This window comes from Tiliqua scincoides, chromosome 3 (genome assembly GCF_035046505.1).
Source record: "Tiliqua scincoides isolate rTilSci1 chromosome 3, rTilSci1.hap2, whole genome shotgun sequence".
Lineage (NCBI taxonomy): Eukaryota > Metazoa > Chordata > Lepidosauria > Squamata > Scincidae > Tiliqua > Tiliqua scincoides.
Window position 1 is genome coordinate 95,490,848 of NC_089823.1, and position 7,913 is coordinate 95,498,760.

The 7,913-nt window shown below is 46.3% G+C and overlaps 1 protein-coding gene and 1 pseudogene across 1 annotated transcript in view; both read right to left on the reverse strand.

The window, feature by feature from the left end:
• Nucleotides 1-7,012, reverse strand: part of TMCO3 (transmembrane and coiled-coil domains 3) — a 29,685-nt gene extending 22,673 nt beyond the window's left edge. The window contains exon 1 of the mRNA XM_066618948.1: nt 6,944-7,012. The gene's annotated coding sequence lies outside the window, so the exon portion shown is untranslated. The remainder of the gene's footprint in view (nt 1-6,943) is intronic.
• Nucleotides 6,783-6,899, reverse strand: LOC136646743 (5S ribosomal RNA; annotated as a pseudogene).
• Nucleotides 7,013-7,913: the final 901 nt, after the last annotated feature.

Here is a 7,913-nt window from a genome sequence, read left to right on the forward strand (position 1 = left end):
TCGCTAGTAGTCCGTCAGAAAGGGCAGCTGAGAGGACTCCAAGGACGTCAGAATGGTCCTGATCCAATGAATGCAGCCCCCAAAAACATAAAAGGGAGAAGGAGGTCCCTGCCTCCCTCCCAGCTGCAGTCTATTGAGCCGTATGGAAAGCAAGCAGCCTCACGCTGTGTTTACTTGTGAGTAGGTAGACGTGCTTTGGCTGTTAGTCAGGCCAGGCAAAGGGGAATGTGAGGACACCAGAATGGTCCCAATCCCATGGAGCTGGAGATACTCCAGAAGGCAGCCTCCCCCCCCCCCCACTCCACTAAAAAGGACAAAAAAAGAGGCTTCAGGTGGTAAGGGGAAAGTTTTCTATTTTGCACTTAAAAAGCCAGGAGGGTCTTTTTCTTGATATGCCTGAAATAGAAGAACTTTAAACTGGGCACTGGGGAGGACTGGAAATCTCACTGATTATTTTGGGGGGGGGGGGTTATTGCAGGCAGGCTACAGAGTAAGCTCCATTGACCACCATGGGACTTACTTCAGAGTAGACATATGCATAAGATTGGGCTCACAGGCTGCAATCCTACCCACACTTTCCTGAGAGTAAGCCCCATTGACCACAATAGGACTTACTTCAGAGTAGATTCACTTGGTGGAACAGGACTGGCTCCCCCTTATTTAATTATTTCTTTTAATTATTTATAATTATTTATTTTAATTTGCTTGATGATGTCACTTCTGGCCATGACATCACTTCCAGTGGGTCCTGGACAGATTGTCATTCTAAAAAGTGGGTCCCGGTGTGTATTGGAATCTCCGTAGATCTGGAAAGGAGGTAGGCTGTGGTGTCAGCAGTGGCCCCTTTAAGGGTAAGGCCTGGGCTTCCAGGGAGTGTGCTGCACAGCTGCAGCCACTTGAAGGCAATAGGGCCCTTGGGGATATAAGGAGCATCTGAGGCAGGAAGGGTTTGTGGGCAGCAGAAGGAGGAAAGCTTGAGGCAGGGGAGACTGGATTAATGGACTAAGGAATTGATGGCTACTGGACTGCTGGTGAATAGACTTTGGAGACTGCTGGAGACACTGGAGTTTGGTGTATAGCTGCTGTGCCCAAGACCTACTGAGGACCAAGGGTCTGCTGTAGTGGTGGGAGGCTGCTGGCAGGAGAGAGGACCTCTGCAGGTTGAACAGGCGAGCTACCCTGCAGGAGTGCAGCGGGAGTGCAGGGTAGAACCAGAGTCATTTGTTGGGGGAAAGAAGGGGAGCTAATTTGCTTAAAGTGGGCATAATTCTCCAGGCAGAGCTTGGCCTTGGAATCTGGCAAAACATGGTGCTAAAAGTTTGAGAACTGCTGCTGTAAGTTGACACAGGGGTGTGTGTGACTCTACAAGTTTTCAAAATAACTAAAATCAGAATTTGGAGGAACAATACTATCATGTTTTATATCAATCTATGCATAATTTCATGCAGAATGCAATGAAACAAACAACATTGAAATATCTGTGTTCTAACAAAAGGTACAGCCAATAAACCAGTGGGGGCAGGGTGATGGTACATCACCACGCCCACCACCTGGGGCGTTGCCCTGCCCACTGCATGGGGTGACGCACACGCCTCCTGTACTGGGTGACGCGAATCCTAGTGATGCCACTGGGGTGCTGATTCCAAAAATGGCATCCGTTTTCCCCTATCATTTCTAGTTTTGGAAATATGGCATAGTCTCGTTAGTGAATGATTCAAGGAGCTTCCTTATGAGGAAGCCTATGCTATGGCCATTTTTGGAATCAGCAACCCAAATTCATAAAAAAAACCACCATAAATTTTGATAACATGTTTTTCTGACCCTCAGTTTTGCAAGTCTTTGATATAGATTAAAGATCGTCCTGAACTATTTTTTGCCAATGGCAAAGAGTGGTTAACTTGATAACTGTAGGCACAGTGTATTTTGTATTGGCAACCTTCAGTCTCGAAAGACTATGGTATCGCGCTCTGAAAGGTGGTTCTGGCACAGTGTCTAGTGTGGCTGAAAAGGCCAATCCGGGAGTGACAATCCCTTCCACACCGGGAGCAAGTGCAGTCTGTCCCTGGTCTGTCACCCTGGCTATGGGCCTTCCTTCTTTGCCTCTTAGCCTCAGACTGTTGGCAAAGTGTCTCTTCAAACTGGGAAAGGCCATGCTGCACAGCCTGCCTCCAAGCGGGCCGCTCAGAGGCCAGGGTTTCCCACTTGTTGAGGTCCATCCCTAAGGCCTTCAGATCCCTCTTGCAGATGTCCTTGTATCGCAGCTGTGGTCTACCTGTAGGGCGCTTTCCTTGCACGAGTTCTCCATAGAGGAGATCCTTTGGGATCCGGCCATCATCCATTCTCACGACATGACCAAGCCAACGCAGGCGTCTCTGTTTCAGCAGTGAATACATGCTAGGGATTCCAGCACGTTCCAGGACTGTGTTGTTTGGAACTTTGTCCTGCCAGGTGATGCCGAGGATGCGTCGGAGGCAGCGCATGTGGAAAGCGCTCAGTTTCCTCTCCTGTTGTGAGTGAGGAGTCCATGACTCGCTGCAGTACAGAAGTGTACTCAGGACGCAAGCTCTGTAGACCTGGATCTTGGTATGTTCCGTCAGCTTCTTGTTGGACCAGACTCTCTTTGTGAGTCTGGAAAACGTGGTAGCTGCTTTACCGATGCGCTTGTTTAGCTCGGCATCGAGAGAATGAGTGTCGGAGATCGTTGAGCCAAGGTACACAAAGTCATGGACAACCTCCAGTTCATGCTCAGAGATTGTAATGCAGGGAGGTGAGTCCACATCCTGAACCATGACCTGTGTTTTCTTCAGGCTGATTGTCAGTCCAAAATCTTGGCAGGCCTTGCTAAAACGATCCATGAGCTGCTGGAGATCTTTGGCTGAGTGGGTAGTGACAGCTGCATCGTCGGCAAAGAGGAAGTCACGCAGGCATTTCAGCTGGACTTTGGATTTTGCTCTCAGTCTGGAGAGGTTGAAGAGCTTTCCGTCTGATCTGGTCCGGAGATAGATGCCTTCTGTTGCAGTTCCAAAGGCCTGCTTCAGCAGGACAGCGAAGAAAATCCCAAACAAGGTTGGTGCAAGAACACAGCCCTGCTTCACTCCGCTTCGGATGTCAAAAGGGTCTGATGTGGAGCCATCGAAGACAACAGTGCCCTTCATGTCCTTGTGGAAGGATCTGATGATGCTGAGGAGCCTGGGTGGACATCCAATCTTGGGGAGAATCTTGAAGAGGCCGTCTCTGCTGACCAGGTCGAAAGCCTTTGTGAGATCTATGAAGGCTATAAAGAGTGGCTGTCGTTGTTCCCTGCATTTCTTCTGCAGTTGTCTAAGGGAGAATACCATATCAGTGGTGGACCTGTTGGCTCGGAATCCACACTGCGATTCTGGATAGACGCTCTCTGCAAGTACCTGGAGCCTCTTTAGTACAACTCGGGCAAACAGCTTTCCTACAACGCTAAGGAGAGAGATGCCGCGGTAGTTGTTGCAGTCACCCCTGTCACCTTTGTTTTTTAGTGCATTTTACATTAGAACAGTGTTTCTCAAACTGTGGGTCGGGACCCACTAGACGCTGTGCCAGAACCACCATTCATAGTCTTTTGAGACTGAAGGTTGCCAACTAAGGATCGGGACCCACTAGGTGGGTCATGAGCCAATTTCAGGTAGGTCCCCGTTCATTTCAATATTTTTAATATATCTGTATGCAATAGTGTTGAATGCCTTTTTGTTATCCTCTCTGTACATGTTAATCACGTGTTGTCTAGTTGTATCTTATTACCTATTTCTCCAATAAAAAATTGTTTATAAATAAATAAATTAATTAAATAAATAAAAGATTAACAAGTTGTGAGTTCCTGCACCTTTTTTTTTTAAAAACAAAAAAAGCACTGGCCAAAATGTTTGAATTTCATCACAATCACAGAAAATGCAATAAAAATCTGCTTTGCTGAAACCCGAATGCTAACATTTATCTGGAATATCTGAACAGATTTTGAATAATCTGTAGAGTCTGTTTGTTTTGCACTCAACCCATTTCTTCTTCTCTGCCCCGTAATTATTGCATCCTTTCTTTCTCCCTTATAAACCCATCTTTCACATCTTGTTTCCATTCTTTTTCCCATTCTGATCCTCTCCCTTTCACCTACAAAACTTATCAATGCCCAGTCTCACTACTGTGTTCTGACTGCCCATTAGTCTGTTCCTCAACCTCCTTCCCTCTCCTTCCATATACAGTATCTTTGGAAATATGCATAAATTGTAAGCCTATAATTTTGTAAGAGCAGTAGTACTGTAAATATTGACTGTAAGAGCAATGAAATTTCTTTGTTCTATGCAATCAGCAACACATACCGTGCAATGTGCACAAGTGTTAAAGAGTAACTATTTCTGCTTCAGTTCTGCTCAGGGTATCAGGGATGCCTCCAGGTTATGCATTCAAGACTCTTTCTTCCCCCAGCTCACTTATGTCCTCAACCCTTAAGCCATGCTCACCATTACTCTCCCAAGCACACAGAAGGAGAGCAAGAAGTGTAGATAAGGAGTGACTCCTTCAAACATGTGTGGGCCTCAGGTTTCTTCCCTCTCATGGAAGCTGACTAGCACAAGCCATTGCTCATCTAAAACAGAAGCATTGGGAGAAGTGTGTAGGACACAGGATTTCAAGTCTCTGACTGGGCTTAGTCATTTTGTGTAGTACCTTTAAATTCTATTCAATGCAATATAAATCCTATTTATAAATGCAATATAAATCATTCTTATTAAATGATCATTAGCCCACGCAGACAATTTCTGCCACACCTGAACCACAGTACCTACACCATAATGCTCTTCTGTCCTACTTTAATGAACACTGAAGCATGAACTGTACAGAAACTTTTCAATTAGTATTATCTCCTCCCTCCTTATATTTATAAATGAGGAAAATAAATATTTTTAAGGACACTACAGAACAGTGCCGAACCATGAGGAAGAACAGCAGCGATGTGAGGGAGAGATTCAAAATACACGTAACACCAGAACCAGGGGACATCCACTAAAATTGAGTGTTGGGCGGGTTAGGACAGACAAAAGAAAATATTTCTTTACTCAGCGTGTGGTCAGTCTGTGGAACTCCTTACCACAGGATGTGGTGCTGGCGTCTAGCCTAGATGCCTTTAAAAGGGAATTGGACAAGTTTCTGGAGGAAAAATCCATTACGGGGTACAAGCCATGATGTGTATGCGCAACCTCCTGATTTTAGAAATGGGTTATGTCAGAATGCCAGATGCAAGGGAGGGCACCAGGATGAGGTCTCTTGTTATCTGGTGTGCTCCCTGGGGCATTTGGTGGGCTGCTGTGAGATACAGGAAGCTGGACTAGATGGGCCTATGGCCTGATCCAGTGGGGCTGTTCTTATGTTCTTAAAATGCATTGTATTCTCATGGTGCTCAAAACATTATGAATGGGGGTCCAGCAGCAGAGACAGGTGCAGAAAAAGATACGGGGTCAGATACACCTGATCACACAACCCATACGCAGGGGTGTTTGAGAATTGTGTTTTTCTTCACATATTTCTTATTTGAAATGCAGAAAGCGATGTTATGTTATACCAAAAAGGCAATTAATAAAATTGAGAACTAGGAATGAGAATTTAGAATAAAAATTCTCATTCCTAGTTCTCAATTTTATTAATTTTAAATGCTTCAGAAGCGTAGTAGGTAGGTGATATAGGTGATACTACAGTCAGCAGACGCAGCAACAGTATTATTTCTAACTGGAAAAGTAATCATTTTAATTTCTGGAAAATATCTTTAACACTAGAAGGCAGTGTTTTGTGTTTTTATCCAGCTATCTTAACACCAAATGGTGGTGTTTTGTGTTTTTATTTAGAAACCCCTTTTCCTCAAGGATTGTCCAACTGATATGAGTTAAAGACTCGTATAATGGAGAAGGTTTCTAAACTCTTAGTCTCAGTGTCCTCCAAGTACAATCCTAACCACACTTTCCTGAGTGTAAGCCCCATTGAACAAAATAAGACTTACTACTGAGCAGACCTGGTTAGGATTGTGCCCGTAGTCTACTTGTTAAGCCTACTACAGATAATGTTCTGCATTTAATTTTATTAATTCTATTTTTACCCTACCCTGTGTGCCCTCTTTGCTTTCTCTTGTAGTTGGCTGTTGCCACATGCATTGTGTATGTATGCCAATAAAGTTTATTGGGCTGGATACACCAAAAGGCGATGTTTTGTGGTTTTATCCAGATATTTTAACACCAAAAGGCAGCATTTTGTGTTTTTATGTGTTTTTAACTGAAAAAAACACCCCAAAAACAAAGCCACCCCTCTCCACGCTGGATACTCCAGGATCCCATCAACAGTTCACCATCACCCCGTATCCAGGACTTGCCACATGCCCATTTTGACACAGCCACTGAGAACTGCCCACTTCAAGGGTGGGGCGGAGACGACTCACCATTTCGCCTATGTGACCCATTTCTGCCCAGCCCGCAGGTGTGCACATTTGGTCCCTGCTGCGTCCAAGCAACGCTGGGCAGAAAAGGAGGCCTGCCTGCTATTTCAACGTCTACCTCAGTGCCTGGCTCCCAAGGGCCGACCTGCCCCCACACACTTTCACTCCCCCCGCGCTGCGAGGTTGGCTGAGAGGACAGGGACCCTGACCCCGCGAGCCGGCCATGCCCTGCCGCCCCTCGCTCCCCCGCCTCCGACCTCTGCCTGCCTCTCCCGCTCTTGCCTCAGCCCACAGGTGAGTAAATGGTTGGCAACCTTCAATCTCGAAAGACTATGGTATAAGCCGACAACACCAGGTATTCCCAGGCGGTCTCCCATCCAAGTACTAACCAGGCCTGACCCTGCTTAGCTTCCGAGATCAGACGAGATCGGGCATGTGCAGGATAACAGTTGCTGGGGCTATGAAGGGCAGAGGAGCCCCCTCTCCAGGCCCACCACTCACCTACGCGACAGGCACGACGCCGCCACCGGTCCCGCGGAGCCCAGCCACGTCCCCATCCCCAACACACCTCCCCGCCTCGCTCGCTCTCAGGTGCCCTATGGGAACCTCAGAAGGCTCGCTCGCCCTCCAACCACAATTGCGCACACTGGCCCTTTAAACGCCGAACCACGTGCCTGTCACCTCACCGGCCACAAACAGAACTTACTGCAGCTTCGGCTTCTCCCGATGTAATGGGGAGGGGGAGAGCGTGCGACTCCCGTTCTGTTGCGCTTCATGGGAAATGTAGTCCCTCTGCCGGAAGAGTCGGTGCTTTCTGGGAAATGTAGGCAAAGGCTTACCTAATGATAAAGCATCCAGACTAATGTGTGTACTCAGAGCCCAATCCTATGCATGTCTACGCAGAAGTAAGTCCAATTAGAGTCAATGGGGCTTACTCCCAGGAAAGTGTGGATAGGATTATAACCTCAGTGAGACAAGCACCAATTGCTGGATCCCTGTGGTAGCTGAAAGGAAAGTCACTTTCCACGTACTCAGAACACATTTATTATTATTTATAGCAATCAATCTATGTCTATCTAAAAGCATAATAAAGAACAGCTCCCAAAGGCTCACTATGTTCAGAATTGGGAACATTCATTCGAAATAATATACTGTAATTTTTCTACCAAAAGTTTAACATATGGGAAGATATTTTCCTGAGGTGTTCCAGCATTTTCCCCATTCTGTCTTCCCTCCAATATTTCTTTCTGATGCCCCTGTTGACCCTCCTCTCCTTGAATTTCATTTTTTAGTATAAATTGTTTGAGCTTCAAGTGATTAAGGCTGCAGACTGCACACTCAGCTGAGAGTAAGCCCATTGACTCCAATAGGACTTACTTCTGAGTAAACAGATGACTTAGGGCCCAATCCTATCCAACTTTCCAGCACCTTGAGGAGGTGTTCCCATACCTTGAGGAGGCCTCTGTGACTG